The 6,856-nt window shown below is 55.3% G+C and overlaps 1 protein-coding gene across 1 annotated transcript in view; it reads right to left on the minus strand.

Annotated features, from left to right (window-relative positions):
• P2RX3 (purinergic receptor P2X 3) overlaps nt 1-6,856 on the minus strand; it is a 41,300-nt gene that overhangs the window by 29,257 nt on the left and 5,187 nt on the right. The gene's annotated exons all lie outside the window — the stretch shown is intronic.

A 6,856-nucleotide genomic window follows, 5' to 3' on the forward strand; every position in this document is an offset into this window, starting at 1 on the left:
TTCCGAGGAGCCGGAATTACAGGCATGCGCTAACACGCCCAGCTGATTTTTTGACTTATTGTAGAGATGAGGTCTCGCTGCCCAGGCGGGTCTTGAACCCGCGGGCTCAGGCAATCCACTCACCTCAGCCTCCCAAAGGTGCGGGATTACAGGCTGAGCCACCGAGCCCGGCTTTTTTTTTTTTTTTTTGAGTCAGAGTCTCACTCTGTCGCCCAGGCTGGAGTGCAGTGGCAAGCTCACGGCCACCGCAGCCTCCACCTGCTGGGCTCAGGCGATCCTTCCGCCTCAGCCTTCCAAGTAGCTGGAACCACAGTTGAGTGTCACCACACCCGGCTAACTTTTTGATTTATTGTAGACACAAGGTCTCGCCAAGTTGCCCGGGCGGGTCTCAAATCCCTGGGCTCAGGCAAACCCCTGGCCTCTGCCTCCCACAGTGCTGGGATGACAGGCGTGAGCCACCGCTCCCGACCACTTTTTATTTTTATTTTGCAGAGATGAGGTCTTGCCATGTTACCTAACCTGGTCTCTAACCCCTGGGCTCAAGCGATCCTCCCGCCTTGGCCTCCCAAAGCGCTGGGATCACAGACATGAGCCACCAAGCCTGGCTCTAGGTGCCTTTTTTCAGCCATCCTCCCCCAACTGGCTCCCGCCCTCGAAACTTTAATATCACTGCTTGTTTATACATGGTATGCACATGTGTGCTTTATGCCTGAAAAGAGTGAGAACCAATTTTTGCCTCCTTGGGGCCACACGTCCCCTCTGGGAATGCCGGGCTCACAGAGAAGCAGCCCCCATCACTCCCTGCTGCCGCCCGGTGCCTCCGGGAGGAGAGAGACGGGCCAGAACCCCAGGCCTCTGACCCTGTGCATCTCAGGCTTGGCTCAGCGTTGCGGCCTCAGTGGCCCACACACAGCAGACGTTCAGTAAATACACCCGCGAAGGCCCGTGGGAGCCGGGTGCCCGGCAGTCTCCATCTTGTCAAGTGTCCGCTGAGGAGGACGGGGGGGAAGGAGGGGGCGGTGGCTGAGGCTACCTCCCTGGCAGACGACTTGGGGGCGGGGCCAGGTCGCTAACCTCATTCCTTGGGTCGTGCTGCCACCCAGTGGCCATTTACCGGTACTGGCTCCTTCCTGCGGCTTCAAGCCATCAGGGGACCAGTGGCTGAGGCAGGGCCTCCTGCCCCTCTTCCACCCCCACCTGCCTCCTCAGACGCCCCCAGCCTTCCCCAGCAGCAAGAAGGGCCTGCAGACACTCGCTGACAGCTCTTCCTCTCTCTCTCTCTTTTTTTGAGTTGGAGTCTCCTCTGTCGCCCAGGCTGGAGGGCAGTGGCACGCTCACAGCCACCGCAGCCTCCACCTGCTGGGCTCGGGCGATCCTCCCGCCTCAACCTTCCAAGTACCTGGAGTCACAGGCATGCACACCACACCACCACACCTGGCTGATTTTTTGATGTATTTGTAGAGATGAGGTCCCACCAGGTTGCCCAGGCTGGTCTCGAACCCTCGGGCTCAGGCAATCCTCTCACCTCGGCCTCCCAAAGTGCTGGCATTATAGGCGTGAGTCATTGAGCCCTGCCTTCTGTCTCCTTTCTTATTTGACCCCATCTCAAGGAACTGAGATGCTGGGTCAGGGAGAGGGACTCAGGACTGCGCAGCCGGGGCAGGCAGGGCTGTGGAAGCTCCAGGCTGGGAAGCTGGCTGCAAAGGCAGCACCTGGGCCGACCTGAGGTGCCTCCAAAGAGGTGGGTGGGGCCTGCGAGCCAGAACTGGCTGCTGAGGGAGGTGAGCACCCTGCACCAGGGAAGCCTCCAGGAGAGCCGGGTGCTCACCTGCCAGGTGTGCGGAAAGTAGGCCTCTGCCTCCATGGAGGTTGGTTCCTGCCTCCGTGGAGGTCGATTCCTGCCTCCGTGGAGGTTGGGTGGGTGGGGGGACCTCTGGGGCTCCTCACTGTCGGAAGGCAAAGAGAAGCAGCTCCCAGAACATGCCGGGGGTCATAGCTGGGGGTCATGACTGTAGTTTGGATACCACAGTCACGCTTGCTGCAAGCTCAGGCTTGGTGTTTGTAAGAGGCTCTGTGTTCAGTTTTCAGTTGCTGGGTTCAGAGTTAGCTCCATAATGGAACGTCCTTCACTCACACTCACTTGAATTTTTTTTTTTTTTAGTGACAGGGTCTTGCTCTGTCACCCAGGCTGGAGTGCAGCCTTCAGCTCCTGGGCTCAAGTGATCCTCCTGCCTTAGTCTTCCCAGTAGCCCAAGCAGCTGGGACTAAAGGTGCACACTGTCATGTCTGGCTAATTTTTAAATTTTTTGTACAGATGGAGTCTTGCTATGTTGCTGGGCCTTGAACTCCTAGCTTCAAGCGATCCTCCTTCTTCGGCCACAGGCTGGGCATGGTGGCTCAAGCCTATAATCCCAGCACTTTGGGAGGCTGAGGCAAGAGGATTGCCTGAGCCCGTGGGTTTGAGACCAGCCTGGGCAACATGATGAGACCTCGTCTCTGCAATAGATCAAAAAATTAGCTGGGTATGATAGCACGTGCCTGTATTTCTGGCTACTTGGAAGGCTGAGGCGGAAGGATCACTGAAGCCCAGCAGGTCGAGTCTGCAGTGACTGAGAGTGTGCCACTGCACTCCAGCCTGGGTGACAGAGTGAGACTCCACCTCAAAAAAACAAAAAACAAATGTGAACCACCATGCCTAGCCTTTGTTCTCTTTTTATTCTAATTTAAATCTTTATTTTTGATAAATACCATTTATTATTGACAAGTAACGATCGTATATATTCATGGGTACAATGTGAATGTTTTGATCTATGTATACATTGTGAAACAACTGTATCAAGCTATTGAACACACCCCTTTCCACATATCTATCATTTTTTTGTAGTGTCACTTGAATTCTGAATGCTTTCCTGAGTGGGAGAGAAAGGGTGAGTCACAGTTAACCCTGCCAAATGGCTCAGGCCTGTTACCTGTTTGACTGTCGCTGCCTTATAGCAGGCAGCCTCATGATTGATGCACCATTAAGAGATACTTGCATGGCTGGGCGTGGTGGCTCACGCCTGTAATCCCAGCACGCTGGGAGGCTGAGGTGGAAGGACTGCTTGAGCCCAGGAGTTTGAGATCAGCCTGGACAACTCATCTCCACACACACACACACACAAAATCAGAAAATTAGCCGGGCATGGCGGCATGAGCCTATAGTTCCAGCTACTCGGGAGGCTGAGGTGGAAGGATCACCTGAGCCCAGGAGGTTGAGGCTGTGGTGAGCTGTGATTGTGCCCCTGCACTCCAGCGTAGGAGACAAAGTGAGATTCTGACTCAAAAAAAAAAAAAAAAATAGAGTTATTTGCACACTTGTAAAATACTCTTAATGGACACGTCCGTGGAAGTCTGTGGTTCTGTTGGAAGGCTCTCATTAAGATCTCACAAGGCCAGCCTGGGCAACTTGGCAAGACCTCATCTCTGCAATAAATAAAAAATTTAGCTGGGCATCGTGGCACATGCCTGTAGTTCCAGCTACTTGGAAGGCTGAGGTGGAAGGATTGCTTGAGCCCAGCAGGTCGAGGCTGCAGTGGCTGAGAGTGTGCCACCGCCCTCCGGCCTGGGTGACAGAGTGAGACTCCAACTCAAAAAAAAAAATAATAATAATCACAAGGTGACTTACACCTGTCATCCGAGCCCTTTGGGAGGCCCGAGGCAGGAGGATCACTTGAGCCCAGGAGTTCAAGACCAGTCTGGACAACATAGTAGGACCTCGTCTCCACCAAAAAAGGCAGAGATCTCAAAGGGAACTCTGCCTCACACAGAAACCTCATCTGCCATTTTGTGTCCTAGCAAAAGGGAAGGGGGCAGCCCTGTCCCAGAAAATGGCGAAGTTTTCCAAACGATCATTGTTAGCCCATGGCCTGGGCCTCCGGGAGTTCAGGGAGTGGGGTCTCAGCCCAGGCTGTGCCCTCACCAGCGTCTAAAGTTGCAGTCTAAACACACCCTTCCAGAGCCCCAATGTGCCTAGCCACAGAATGGACATGCTTCTCAGTGTTGATTTAAACAAACAGCTTTCTTTCTTTTTTTTTTTAGTTAAAGTCTCACTCTGTCACCCAGGCTGGAGCACAGTCACAGCCACCGCAACCTCAACCTGCTGGGCTCAGGTGATCCTTCTGCCTCAGCCTTCCAAGTAACTGGAACTACAGGCACACAGCACCATGCCCGGCTACTTTTTTTTTAAAATTTACTGTAGAGATGAGGTCTCACCAAGTTGACCAGGCTGTTCTTCAACCTGGAGTCTCAGGCAATCCTCTCACCTCGGCCTCCCAAAGTGCTGGGATTATGGGTGTGAGCCACTGCACCCAGCAAGCAAATGGTTTTCTGAGACCCCACCTCCTGCCCTTCAAATCCAGGGACATGTGAGGATGAGGAGTTTGGATTTCTATCATCAGGTCCCCAACACAGCGTGCACTCGGTGGAATCCTCTGATCAGGCCTACTGATGAGACAGCCCTGTTACTACCTTCAAACCACAAGTGAGGGGACAGGCGCAGTGGGTGTGCTCACCGACCCAGGCTCGCATGGCTGGTATGTGGCTTGCCGCCGGGCCCCTGATCCAGCACTGCACCCCCCCAACCCCTCCGCCTAGGGCGTCCCCCGTGTTGAGGGCCAGGCCCCACAGGCGCCCTGAACTCAGCTGTGGCACCTGTCCCGCTGCCTCCCCGCATCCCCAGGGACGGCAACTCCTGGCTCGGAGTCTCGGGAGGAAAGGGTGCAGGACCCAGAGGAACAATTACCCAGCTTCTTTCCTCCTCCTCCTCCTTCAAGGCTCCTTCTGGGCCCCGCGGGGAGAGAGGCCACAGTAGCAGAATTCTCTCCCTGAGTTAAATAACCAGTGGAAGAATTCCAGTGGCCCTGTGGGGTCCGAGGGCATCATTAGGCCATCTCCAACGAAGGGGAGGCTTCATTTCCAGAACAGAGGGGCCTAGGCTGTCCCGGGAGGCCGGGGCCCAGGAGATGGGGCAGACCTGAGCCTCTGATTCTTGGCATTGACTCTGCTGCTCTGACTTATTTCTTCTCGCATTCCTGGTTTATTATTTATAGAGCGGAAGGCGGGCGGTAGCTCCTTGGCAGGTGGGAGGTGTGGGAGGGAGGCCGGGAGGAGGGCGAGTGGGTGTGAAGAGTGGGAATTGGGTGTGTGGGCGGAGAGGAGACTCCTGGGAAGGTGTGAGCTGAGTAGAGGGAGGAGGAGGCGCCATGGGGAGTCTATGAAACAGTAACAGTCCCCAGCTATTACTGATTCATGTCTCAGGAAAGGCACCTGACACGTCACCTCCCCTCCCAGAACTCCCTGGGTTTTTGTTTTTGTTTTTTTTTGAGTTGGAGTCTCATTCTGTCACCCAGGCTGGAGGGCAGTGGCACACTTCTGGCCACCGCAGCCTTGACCTGCTGGGCTCAGGCGATCCTTCCCCCTCAGCCTGCCAAGTCACCGGAACTACAGGCGTCCCCCACCATGCCTGGCTAATTTTAAAAAATTTATTGTAGAGACAAGGTCTCGCCAAGTTGGCTGGTCTCAAACCCGCATGCTCAGGCAATCCTCTCACCTCGGCCTCCCAAAGTACTGGGATTATAGGCATGAGCCACCGTGCCCGGCCTTGGGTTTTTGTTTTGTTTTGGTTTTTTGTAGAGATGGAGGTCTTGCTATGTTGCCCAGGCTGGTATCAAACTCCTGGACTCAAGCAATCCTCTGGCCTCAGCCTCCCAGAGTGCTGGGATTACAGGAGTGAGCCACTGTGCCTGGCCTGGAAGGGGTATTCCTACACCCTTTTTCCAGACGTAGGGACTGAGGCTTAGCGATGTAAAGTTGCACACCCGAGGCCCACTCCCGGTGGATGTCAGAGCCTGGCTTCTCACCAGGGGCTCCGTGCTCTGCAGCAAGGCGTGGGGGCAAGAATGAGAGAGAGAGCTGTTCCTCTCTCAGGACCTGCAAGATGAGGGGGCTCCTAGCAGGTCTTCCTGCCACACTCAGCCCTGTGTGCTGACAGGTGCCTTGGGCTGGGAGGGTGGGGCAGGGCCCAGGAAGGTGGAGTTCCAGGCTCTTCTCTTTAAACCAGCACAGCACCTTCGCGTTATCTGTGTGATGCATCGAACTTCTACCTGAGATCTGAAAGGAGGCTGGCTTCACAACGCAAAGGGGCGGCTGTGCAGAGGGTGAGTTTGTGGACTGGGCCTTGTACAGGGGCAGGAAGTGCCAGGCTGTCCCTGGGTCAGAGGCTCCATCCCTTGCCACTGGTCCTTCGAAGGAATGGGGGTGTCAACTGACTGAAAAACACCCTGCCTGCTGGTGTGCAGGGAGGCAGCTTCCTCCAGGAAGGCCCTGGAAATCAACCCCAGGCCAAGCACTAGCTGGGCTTTGGGAACTTCCTTCCACCTTCTCAGGCTCCCACAACAGAACGCCCCAGAGAGGGGCATGGCTCTTGGAAAGCCCCACCCTGCAGAGGAGCTGGAGATGACCACATGGACCCAAAAGGTATGAGGAACTTCAGAGAAGTGTTGGGCTCTCTGTGAACCTGGGGCAGGTAAGGGAGCTCTGCAGTGATGTGGGTTCAACCACAGACAAGCAGTGAGGCAGGGATGGCGGTGGGAGGGAGAGCTGTAAGGGCCTCCTAGAAATGCTGGTTCTGGTGAGGTGGGTGCTAGGGAAGGCTATGCATCTGGTCTACCTGGCAGGGATCATAGGGAAGAGATTCCAGGATTAGATTATAGCCTTAAAATCCTTTCAAATTCCATGAGTCGCCGGGTGCAGTGGCTCGTGCCTGTAATCCCAGCACTTTGGGAGGCAGAGGTGAGAGGACTGCCTGAGTCCAGGGGTT

This window comes from Carlito syrichta, unplaced genomic scaffold (assembly GCF_000164805.1).
Source record: "Carlito syrichta isolate Samal-C Ts95f unplaced genomic scaffold, Tarsius_syrichta-2.0.1 Scaffold308100, whole genome shotgun sequence".
Classification (NCBI taxonomy): domain Eukaryota; kingdom Metazoa; phylum Chordata; class Mammalia; order Primates; family Tarsiidae; genus Carlito; species Carlito syrichta.